Source organism: Stegostoma tigrinum, unplaced genomic scaffold (genome assembly GCF_030684315.1).
Source record: "Stegostoma tigrinum isolate sSteTig4 unplaced genomic scaffold, sSteTig4.hap1 scaffold_98, whole genome shotgun sequence".
NCBI classification, from domain to species: Eukaryota; Metazoa; Chordata; class Chondrichthyes; order Orectolobiformes; family Stegostomatidae; genus Stegostoma; species Stegostoma tigrinum.
Genome location: NW_026728821.1, coordinates 775,456 through 787,494, shown reverse-complemented (window position 1 = coordinate 787,494; position 12,039 = coordinate 775,456).

The window sequence follows — 12,039 nt, the reverse complement described above, 5'->3', positions numbered from 1 at the left end:
GGGTGAGCAAGGGAGTAAGGGATGAGGAGGGAGAAAGGGAGGGACGGGGAATAAGCAAGTGTGGTAGGGATAGGTGCGGTCAGAGGGAAAAATACAGAATGGGAGATGCGGTTCACACAGGCAGAGGGTGAGAGAAGGCGGTGCGGGCACTCGAGGAGGAGGGAGAGAGACAGGACACAGGGAGAGAGGGAGGGAGTGGTTTGGAGATGGTGAGTGGAAAGAGAGAAGGAAGGGAATGGAGAGAGGGATGGGGAGCAGAGGGGTACAGAGAAATGTGGGTCAAAGAGGGAGAGAGTGAGCGAGGAGGGACAGGAGAGAGAAAGAGACAGAGATATACCAGAGGTGAATGCAAGGGCAGAGTGACTTAAACCCAACTCCTGAGCTCAGTCCCAAAATCCTCCCATTCCCTTGGGGCTGAGTCTGTCTCTCTCCAGCTGAGCTTCTTCCACACAAAGACAAACAACAATATAGTTTGCTGTGCTGCTTGGCACTTTTTAATGAACGTTAATTGCATATTGAAGTTATGGATGCAGTCAGTGGAATGGTGCGTTTTCTCTTTGGCCTGTGAGTTGAGAGAAACATTGACATGTTTCCCTGGAACCCCCTGTGGGATAATGTTGGATAAACCAGCACGACCCTCAGTCTGTTACCATAGCGACAGGCTGCTTCATTGCTGAAACATTGAACTGAAATGAGAAAATCCTGGATGGATTGATTAATGAGTGAATTTGATTGATTGATGAATTTGATTAAAGGGATATTTCAGCACATTCTTCAGCTGCTGCCTGAACTTAGTCTGGGTCACGGCATAAATCGCGGTGTTTGTGCAGCAACTGAGGAGCTGCAGCATGAAGCCCAATTCCTGCAGGAAGCGATCTAGATACACAGAGTTATACCCAATCCACCCCATCCGGGACCATATAGAATAAACCATTAACATTGACCATAACAGGATGAAATTGGCCGAGATCACAAACAGTAAAATGATGGATTTTTTTCGAGTTTGCATTTCTGTGTCACACTGACCGCCCCCATTGGTGTGAGCCCGGAGTCTCCTGCGGGCTCTGCTGGTCACTAAAATGTGTCTGACGGTGAAAACATTGAGCAGCAGAATCAGGGGAAATGGGAGAGTCGGGGTTAGAATGTGGTGGACGAACTCGATTGGGACCCAGACACGAGACTCATAAACATCGTCTGTTACAGAACAAAACCAGGGGTCGTTCATCAGCGAATAGAAAGCTGTGAGCATAAAATACCAGAAAATGTTCTTTAAACAGTTCAGCACAGTCACTGTTCCCAGAGCCACAGCCGCCGTTTTCTCACTGCAATATTTACTTTTCAGCTTCTGGCAACAAATGGCCACAAATCGATCAAAGGTGAAAGTGACGGTGAACCAGACAGAACAGTCAGTGGCTGCATAAAGCAGGACGGCGTGGATATTACACACGGGGATGGACCACAGGAAATAAAACTGTTTCCAATAAACAATGGGAATGTGTCTCAGGATCAGGTCGAGGATAATGACCAGTAGATCCGCCACTGCCATGGCCCCCAGGTAACGTCTGACACATGGAGACAATCCACAATCTTTATAAAGCAGGACGTAGATCGTCACAACATTAACTGCGAGGAAGGAAAACAAATACAATTTATATCAGCCTGGAGGCAAAGTTACCAGTTTGATTGAGGACCCAGTGGCATTTTCAAATGTATCACTGATTTACTGAAAAAATATGAAGCTGAAATAGCAAATAGTAATATCTCTTTTTTTTACAAAAAATGTAGCATAAAATACAAGAAATTCTCCCTCCCGAAAGACACAATTGCACATCCGTAAGAACAGATGGTTTCTAGAACATTCTCACACTCTCGATCACTCGAGAGCAGGCACAGGTCACTTCTTTACAGTTCCTAATAAGGAGGGTGAAGATGTTGCCTTCCTGAAGGATTCTCTCCCAGTTCCTTGAAGAGAAACAGAGTCTGGAAATTTCTGTCTTTTCGTCGAAAAATTGTGGTCAATTTGCGGTTGTGCGGAAACATGAACACAGGGAAAATATATTCACCCCTTTAACTGCCTGAGGGGAATTTGAAACAGTGTCTCCTTATTCCTGGGACGGGATCTTTTCCCTCGGGATCTTATCTTTTGTTCAATTAACTGACGTCCGACCGTTCACAAATAATTTCGGTTACAGAATGTTCCGGGGAATGTCGGTTACAGAATGTTCCGGAGAATTTCGGATACAGAATGTGATGGAGTCATAAAGATCCACATCACAAAGGCCCTTCTGTCCATCAGTTTTGGTGAGACCCACTCAGCCTCGCGGTGGAAATCTCTCCCCAAACTCAACACAACTGGCAAACACAAATTAAAGGCATTGCCAGGTCAGCTGAAGTGGTCAGTTATCTCACATTCTCAATCCACCTCACAGAACCAGCCCAGACACCACAAACCCAGATGGAATATTTGTTCAGCATGGAGCACTGTGCAGACCAGGCTAGTGTCCTGCTCAATACAACCCGGCAATCTGTCCAGAGTGGGACACTGTGCAGGCCTCGCCAGCCAAATAGATATCAGTCCAGCACGGGCAGCTGTGCAGACTTCACCAGTGCATTGATCTATAAATCTGTACCAGGTATCTCTCCAGCACAGGGGGCTGTCAAGTGAACACCACTGAACTGATCTGTAAACCCGGAGCAGTTACCCTCCCAGCGTGTAGATCTGTACAGACCACCCCAGTGCAGTGCTCGGTAATGTTGTGTTAAATCGCTACCCAGCCTGGGGAAACTTGCAGCCCATGCTGGAAGTGACAGGATGTGGGGCTCCCATCCATTTACAGCTCCATATCTCCAATGTGCCATGACAAGGGGTGCCATGGGTGTGAAAATCACTGCCAGGGAGAGATGGTGGTGCATCGGTTTAAATGTGTACAAATGGGATGGGTTGGTTGTACAGACAAAGACGAGGAGGTTGAGAGACAGTGACATGGAAGGATGTGTTCACAAGTTTTAGAATTCTGACATCGACATTTTGATAGCATTTTGCAACATGGGTCAGTTTTTCAGGAATGATGTGTGAATCGGATATTGCTGTGAGTTCAGATGATGGAGAGTTTTGAATGACCATTTGTTCTGCATTTGTCACTGACAGTGTGGTGAGCACAGTCTTTGGCTCATTGGGCTGAATCTAACATTAATTTGTCTCGGTGATATTTTAATTGAGTGTGACAGAGGGATAGTCTGCAGGAGGCTGAGCTAGTTTTCTGATGCTATCTTATCAAACACCCATCATTATCTCCCGACCCCAGCACATGGCATTCCTCTCATTCAATGCCATCCTGATTCTCCAACCCATCATTGCTGGTAATAGTTCCCATTGCCGGAATGTCCCTGGTGCAGGTGCCGTCTTTAAAAGGCCAATAGGCACACATTTGAATTTTCTCAGTTCGGAGCCAGTCTGCACGGTTTACCCCGAGCCGGGCAGATAAGGGGCAATTGCACCAAGATTTTTCGAAAGGCACAGAGAGGTCCTGGAGGATGGGCTCGTACAAAGTAGGAACATTCTTTTAGCAGAGGAAGCCACACCAAACATGGCCTGAGCTCAGCACCCAGCTCAGTGCAGTATCTGCAGTCTGAAGAAATGTCCAGCAAAACAGGACAAGCAACAATAACCTTCCCTGCATGGTCAGGGTAAGTATCACCGTATTCTCTCTGCTCCATCTCTGTCTCTCTCTGTCTCTCTCTCTCTCTCTCTCTCACACACACACACACACACACACACACACACACCCTCGCTAGTCCCCTACACTGAAACTGATTCAAACCAGATACATCACCACTTCCCCCTCACCGGAACCATCACGAACAGCAGGGCCAAGCACATTCACCTTCATTCCCTCCCTCCGTTTCCCTCATTCCAGGAGGAACAGCCTGGAATAGGACAGAAAGGGCCAAGTAGGGCAGTCGTGTTCCCCACATCAGTTCCCTCACCCACCTTCCTCCTCCGCACGGGGAGGGCCTTGGAGTCAGCCAGAGAAAACCAGGACAATCCGTGTGGAGATTCCAAAATATACACGTCCCACCGACCGAGTAAGGAGCAATGTTCAGTGAAGGGTAATTCTCACTTTAACCCCACTGTCAGTTCCATTTCCACCTGGCACAGCTTAGAAACCGTGCCCCTGATGCCATCTCCCTATTATATCAAGCCGGTACAAAGGAATCCCCACGGTCTAGGTGGGCTGGAGGGTGGGCTCACAAAACATCGTCTCCACCAGCTCCCAGGAAGGGAGCACGGAGTCTCCCTCCTACACCTCCTCCTTCAGACAGCTCAGATACTGAAACTAACCTGTAATATTTACTTGTCTCCCAAACTTGTCCTTACATCTTCAATAATCAAGCATTGAAAATCTCACAGAGTCACAGCCCCCATGGAGCAACTGAAACACTGTCACACTCACTGGAGTGAGCAAATACTGATGTACTCTCATGGAGTGACTCAAATAATGAAATGCTGTTGACGGAATAACAGAAATCCTGACAAACACCAGATGGAATGAATGAAATATTGACAAACCACAGAGGCAGGTAAATTCTGATAGGCTCCCCTTATTTGTGTAAGTATCGGTGTATTTGCGTGTGTATCTGTGTGTCTCTGTGTGGGGCGGGTCTGACAGTCTCTGTGCTGTTTGATGTGATGCAATGCCACCCTCTGCTGGTCTCCACACGCCACTGCACAGGCAGCAGCACAGGATGACAACGACCAGGGATTTCTTCAGAGAGGGCCTGGGAGGGCAGCAGCTCACAACACCATCCAAACTGATTTCTTCCTCATGTACTTATCTAAATGTCTTTTAAACGTTGTAGCTGTACCCACTTTCACCACTTTGTCTGGACGTTCATTCCATACACGAACAACTCTCTGTCAAATAATTGCCTCTCATGTCTGTTTTTTTTAAAGAATGTTTGGAACATAGAACATAGAACAGTACAGCACAGAACAGGCCCTTCAGCCCACGATGTTGTGCCGATCATTGATCCTCATGTATGCACCCTCAAATTTCTGTGACCATATGCATGTCCAGCAGTCTCTTAAATGTCCCCAATGACCTTGCTTTCACAACTTCTGCTGGCAACGCATCCCATGCTCTCACAACTCTCTGTGTAAAGAACCTGCCTCTGACATCCCCTCTATACTTTCCTCCAACCAGCTTAAAACTATGACCCCTCGTGTTAGCCATTTCTGCCCTGGGAAATAGTCTCTGGCTATCAACTCTATCTATGCCTCTCATTATCTTGTATACCTCAATTAGGTCCCCTCTCCTCCTCCTTTTCTCCAATGAAAAATGTCCGAGCTCAGTCAACCTCTCTTCATAAGATAAGCCCTCCAGTCCAGGCAGCAACCTGGTAAACCTCCTCTGAACCCTTCCAAAGCATCCACATCTTTCCTATAATCGGGCGACCAGAACTGGACTGTCTGTTCCTCAAAATTTGAAATCTCCCCACCGTCTTGAAATCCTCCACACTTGGAAAAAGGTACCTAACATTCAAATTGTCATTATCCCTCATGATTTATAAGCCTCAATCAGATCATCCCTCAAACTCTGATGCGCAACAGAGAAAAGTCCCAGCCTATCCATCTTCTCCTTATAACTCAAGCCATCCATTCCCAGCGACATTCTGGTAAATCTCTGCTGATCCCTCTCCAGATTAATATTATCCTTCCGATAACAGTGAGACCAGAACTGGACACAATGCCCCAGAATATGCCTCACCAACATCCTGTATAATGTGAAAATGACATCCCAACTGCTAAACTCAAAGGTCTGAGCGATGAAGGCAGTGAACTAAATACCTTCTGAACCACGATAATAAAATGTGAGGCTGGATGAACACAGCAGGCCAAGCAGCATCTCAGGAGCACTAAAGCTGACGTTTCGGGCCTAGACCCTTCATCAGAGAGGGGAATGGGGAGAGGGAACTGGAATAAATAGGGAGAGAGGGGGAGGCGGATCAAAGATGGAGAGTAAAGAAGATAGGTGGAGAGAGTATAGGTGGGGTGGTAGGGAGGGGATAGGTCAGTCCAGGGAAGATGGACAGGTCAAGGAGGTGGGATGAGGATAGTAGGTAGATGGGGGTGCGGCTTGGGGTGGGAGGAAGGGATGGGTCAGAGGAAGAACCGGTTAGGAAGGAAGAGACAGGTTGGACTGGTTTTGGGATGCAGTGGGTGGGGGGGGAAGAGCTGGGCTGGTTGTGTGGTGCAGTGGGGGGAGGGGACGAACCGGGCTGGTTTAGGGATGCAGTCGGGGAAGGGGAGATTTTGAAACTGGTGAAGTCCACATTGATAACATATGGCTGCAGGGTTCCCAGGCGGAATATGAGTTGCTGTTCCTCCAACCTTCGGGTGGCATCATTGTGGCACTGCAGGAGGCCCATGACGGACATGTCATCTAGAGAATGGGAGGGGGAGTGGAAATGGATTGCGACTGGGAGGTGCAGTTATTTGTTGCAAACTGAGCGGACGTGTTCTGCAAAGCGGTCTCCAAGCCTCCGCTTGGTTTCCCCAATGTAGAGGAAGCCGCACCGGGTACAGTGGATGCAGTGTACCACATTGGCAGATGTGCAGGTGAAGCTCTGCTTAATGTGGAATGTCATCTTGGGGCCTGGGATAGGGGTTAGGTAGGATGTGTGGGGGCAAGTGTAGCATTTCCTGCAGTTGCAGGGGAAGGTGCCGGGTGTGGCGGCATGGAGAGCAGTGTGGAGCGAACAAGAGAGTCACGGAGAGAGTGGTCTCTCCGGAAAGCAGACAGGGGTGGAGGTGGAAAAATGTCTTGGGTGGTGGGGTCGGATTGTAAATGGCGGAAGTGTCGGAGGATGATGCATTGTATACGGAGGTTGGTAGGGTGGTGTGTGAGAACGAGGGGGATCTTCTTTGGGCGGTTGTGTGGGGTGCGGGGTGTGAGGGATGTGTTGCGGGAAATACGGGAGACGCGGTCAAGGGCGTTCTCGATCACTGTGGGGGGAAAGTTGCGGTCCTTGAAGAACTTGGACATCTGTGATGTGCGGGAGTTGAATGTCTTATCGTGGGAGCAGATGCGGCGGAGGCGGAGGAATTGGGAATAGGGGATGGAATTTTTGCAGGAGGGTGGGTGGGAGGAGGTGTATTCTAGGTAGCTGTGGGAGTCGGTGGGCTTGAAATGGACATCAGTTACAAGCTGGTTGCCTGAGATGGAGACTGAGAGGTCCAGGAAGGTGAGGGATGTGCTGGAGATGGCCCAGGTGAACTGAAGGTTGGGGTGGAAGGTGTTGGTGAAGTGGATGAACTGTTCGAGCTCCTCTGGGGAGCAAGAGGCGGCGCCGATACAGGCATCAATGTACCGGAGGAAGAGGTGGGGTTTGGGGCATGTGTAGGTGCGGAAGAGGGACTGTTCCACGTGACCTACAAAGAGGCAGGCATAGCTGGGGCCCATGCGGGTGCCAATGGCCACCCCCTTAGTCTGTAGGAAGTGGTAGGAGTCAAAAGAGAAGTTGTTGTGGGTGAGGGCGAGTTCAGCTAGGCGGATGAGGGTGTTGGTGGAGGGGTACTGGTCGGGCCTGCGGGACAGGAAGAAGCGGAGGGCCTTGAGTCCATCTGCATGTGGAATGCAGGTGTATAGGGACTGGCCGTCCATGGTGAAGATGAGATGTTGGGGACCAGGGAATTGGAAGTCCTGGAGGAGGTGGAGGGCGTGGGTGGTGTCACGGTCGTACGTGGCGAGTTCCTGGACCAAAGGGGAGAACATGGAGTCCAGATAGGTGGAGATGAGTTCCGTGGGGCAGGAGCAGGCTGAGACGATGGGTCGACCAGGGCAGGCAGGTTTGTGGATCTCCATCCCAAAATCCACAAACCTGCCTGACCTGGTCGACACATCGTCTCAGCCTGCTCCTGCCCCACCGAACTCATCTCCACCTATCTGGACTCCATTTTCTCCCCTTTGGTCCAGGAACTCCCCACCTACGTCCGTGACACCACCCACGCCCTCCACCTCCTCCAGGACATCCAATTCCCTGGCCCCCAACACCTCATCTTCACCATGGACGGCCAGTCCCTATACACCTGCATTCCGCATGCAGATGGCCTCAAGGCCCTCCGCTTCTTGCTGTCCCGCAGGCCCGACCAGTCCCCCTCCACCGACACCCTCATCCGCCCAGCTGAACTCGTCCTCATCCTCAACAACTTCTCTTTTCACTCCTCCCACTTCCTACAGCCTAAGGGGGTGGCCATAGGCACCCGCATGGGCCCCAGCTATGCCTGCCTCTTTGTAGGTCACGTGGAACAGTCCCTCTTCCGCACCTACACATGCCCCAAACCCCACTTCTTCCTCCGGTACATTGATGACTGTATCGGCGCCGCCTCTTGCTCCCCAGAGGAGCTCGAACAGTTCATCCACTTCACCAACACATTCCACCCCAACCTTCAGTTCACCTGGGCCATCTCTAGCACATCCCTCACCTTCCTGGACCTCTCAGTCTCCATCTCAGTCAACCAGCTTGTAACTGATGTCCATTTCAAGCCCACCGACTCCCACAGCTACCTAGAATACACCTCCTCCCACCCACCCTCCTGCAAAAATTCCATCCCCTATTCCCAATTCCTCCGTCTCCGCTGCATCTGCTCCCACGATAAGAGATTCCACTCCCGCACATCCCAGATATCCAGATATGACTTCAAGGACCGCAAATTTCCCCCCACAGTGATCGAGAACGCCCTTGACCGCGTCTCCCGTATTTCCTGCAACACATCCCTCACAGCCCGCTCCCCACCCCCCACAACCGCCCAAAGAAGATCCCCCTCGTTCTCACATACCACCCGACCAACCTCCGGATACAACGCATCATCCTCCGACACTTCCGCCATTTACAATCCGACCCCACCACCCAAGACATTTTTCCATCCCCACCCCTGTCTACTTTCCGGAGAGACCACTCTCTCCGTGACTCCCTTGTTCGCTCCACACTGCCCTCCAACTCCACCACACCCGGCACCTTCCCCTGCAACTGCAGGAAATGCTACACTTGCCCCCACACCTCCTCCCTCACCCCTATCCCAGGCCCCAAGATGACATTCCACATTAAGCAGAGGTTCACCTGAACATCTGCCAATGTGGAAAACTGCATCCACTGTACCCGGTGCGGCTTCCTCTACATTGGGGAAACCAAGCGGAGGCTTGGAGACCGCTTTGCAGAACACGTCCGCTCAGTTTGCAACAAATAACTGCACCTCCCAGTCGCAATCCATTTCCACTCCCCCTCCCATTCTCTAGATGACATGTCCGTCATGTGCCTCCTGCAGTGCCACAATGATGCCACCCGAAGGTTGGAGGAACAGCAACTCATATTCCGCCTGGGAACCCTGCAGCCATATGGTATCAATGTGGACTTCACCAGTTTCAAAATCTCCCCTTCCCCGACTGCATGCCTAAACCAGCCCAGTTCGTCCCCTCCCCCCACTGCACCACACAACCAGCCCAGCTCTTCCCCCCCACCCACTGCATCCCAAAACCAGTCCAACCTGTCTCTGCCTCCCTAACCGGTTCTTCCTCTGACCCATCCCTTCCTCCCACCCCAAGCCGCACCCCCATCTACCTACTAACCTCATCCCACCTCCTTGACCTGTCCGTCTTCCCTGGACTGACCTATCCCCTCCCTACCTCCCCACCTATACTCTCTCCACCTATCTTCTTTTCTCTCCATCTTTGGTCCGCCTCCCCCTCTCTCCCTATTTATTCCAGTTCCCTCTCCCCATTCCCCTCTCTGATGAAGGGTCTAGGCCCGAAACGTCAGCTTTAGTGCTCGTGAGATGCTGCTTGGCCTGCTGTGTTCATCCAGCCTCACATTTTATTACCTTGAAATTCTCCAGCATCTGCAGATCCCATTACCGTCTGAACCAACCTGTCCATATCTGACGCGGTCTTCACAAAACTGTACCTGTCAGTCTAGTCTCTGTTCTGCAACACGACCGAAGTCCTAAATTAAATTGTATAAGTCCTGCCCTTACTTGTTTTACCAAAAGTAATGTCTTGCATTTATGCAAATTAAGCACAATCTGCCACACCACAGACCAGTGAGTGATATTCCCATCCCCCACACAACCCTGACATGTTTTGACAAGGCAGACTTGAGTTTGCTATGGAGATCAAAATGTGGTTGGAATGGCTTTCTGTGTCAGAAGTAAGGTATTATGGCTAATGTCGGGATTGTGAACAACTTGACATTCAGTGCAGGGTCACACATCACTTAGGGGAGAGTTCATTCAGAGCCTGCACTTCTCTCGAAATCGACATGGGTCTCTATGTAATTCTACATGTAAAATCTACATGTATAGGCCAGAAGGCCTATAAACTCTGGCGTTTACTTTCCCAAAATCCTGAGCTTGGTTTGCCTTGTGCAGGCGTGAGGAGGCCCGTGGGGGTTAGATTGCAAACCAGCCAGTGGTGAGGAGATGCTGGAATATAATGTGCCGCTTTGTAACATTTAATGGTTTTAAGAGGAGGGCAGTCACACGTTTGAGGTGGGAAATAGTGATCTGCAATGCGGTCTTTTGGGGCTGGAACTTATGCTCTTTTGTTGTCTCTGGTGTTCAATAATAATATCTATTCGAGAATCTTCAGAGTGCAGAGTATGTCTGCAGGGTGTCTTTCCCTAATGTAGCAGTCTACAGATAATAGCCATTTAAGCTGGAAATCATGGCAAAGCAATTAAAGATGTTAATAGTTTATCTCAATGGCAGAGCGCACACACCCAACATCCTGTAAGTGAGGCAAGTAGCTTGCATTTGTTCAACACTGAAAAATCTTCCCTGTGTAATTCAGTAAATTTAACCAGCACTTGATAAATCCAAATTCAGCTGATAGCTGGCACAGAAAATGTGACTCAAAATCTGGGCAAGGCTTCGCTCTTGTGTAATGGGTAGAATGCCTCTGTGCCAGAGCTCTGGAATCAATTCCCATCCCTGAACCTGTGGTAATGTTAATAGCTCTGGACTAGAAGTTCTGGATTCAAGCCCTGCCAGTCACAGAGGTGTGTCACAGCCTGTCAGAACAGGTTGATGAACAAATGTACAAAAGAATAATTGTGCAGAATCAGGGACTATTGCAGTGCAGTGGTAATATCCCTACCTCTGGGCATGAAGGTCTAAATTCAAAACCTACAGAGCTGATACATAATATGTTCGAACATGTTGGTTGATTTTTTTTCTAGAATTGTGACTTGATTGAGAAGAAAACAGTATCAGTTTTGAATTTCAGAATTTCAGCCCGGGATAACAGAAAGCACAGCCATTTGTGTTGTTTGGAGTAAAATTTGCACTTTGTATACGTTTAGAAAATAATGAAGGGCACGGATAGGGTGCAGAGTCAAGGTCCTTATCCCAGAGTATGGGGAGTCAAAAGTTAGAAGGGACAGGTTTAAGGTACGATGGGAAAGATAAAAAAAAAACATATGGAAAGATCTGCCCGATGAAGTGTTGGAAGCTTGTGAAAGCAACATTTTAAAGGTATCTGGATGGATGAATTGGAAGGGTAACTGATGCTCTAACACGACAAGCAAATGGAGCAGAGGCTGCACAGATAGTCTGCTTCACGCTGTTCATCGTATGTCCATTGCTCGTGATACACATGTGGTACTTTAAAGCTGTTTTCTGGCAGTGAGGTGGGAAGCCTAATGTTTTGTGCAAAATCTCAAGCTTGCATCCTCCGACAAGACAGACTTGAGTTCGCTATGGAGATCAAAATGTGGTTGGAATGGCTTTCTGTGTCAGAAATAAGGTATTATGGCTAATGTCGGGATTGTGAACAACATGACATTCAGTGCAGGGTCACACATCACTGTGGGGAGAGTTCATTCAGAGCCTGCACTTCTCTCTAAATCGACATGGGTCTCTATGTAATTCTACATGTAAAATCTACATGTATTTACATGGATAAATGATGGAATTTCTCACCGTATCAATGTGTTTTTTTGAACATAATTGTTCACCTCCAACCCTAAGTTTTAATGGAATTATCT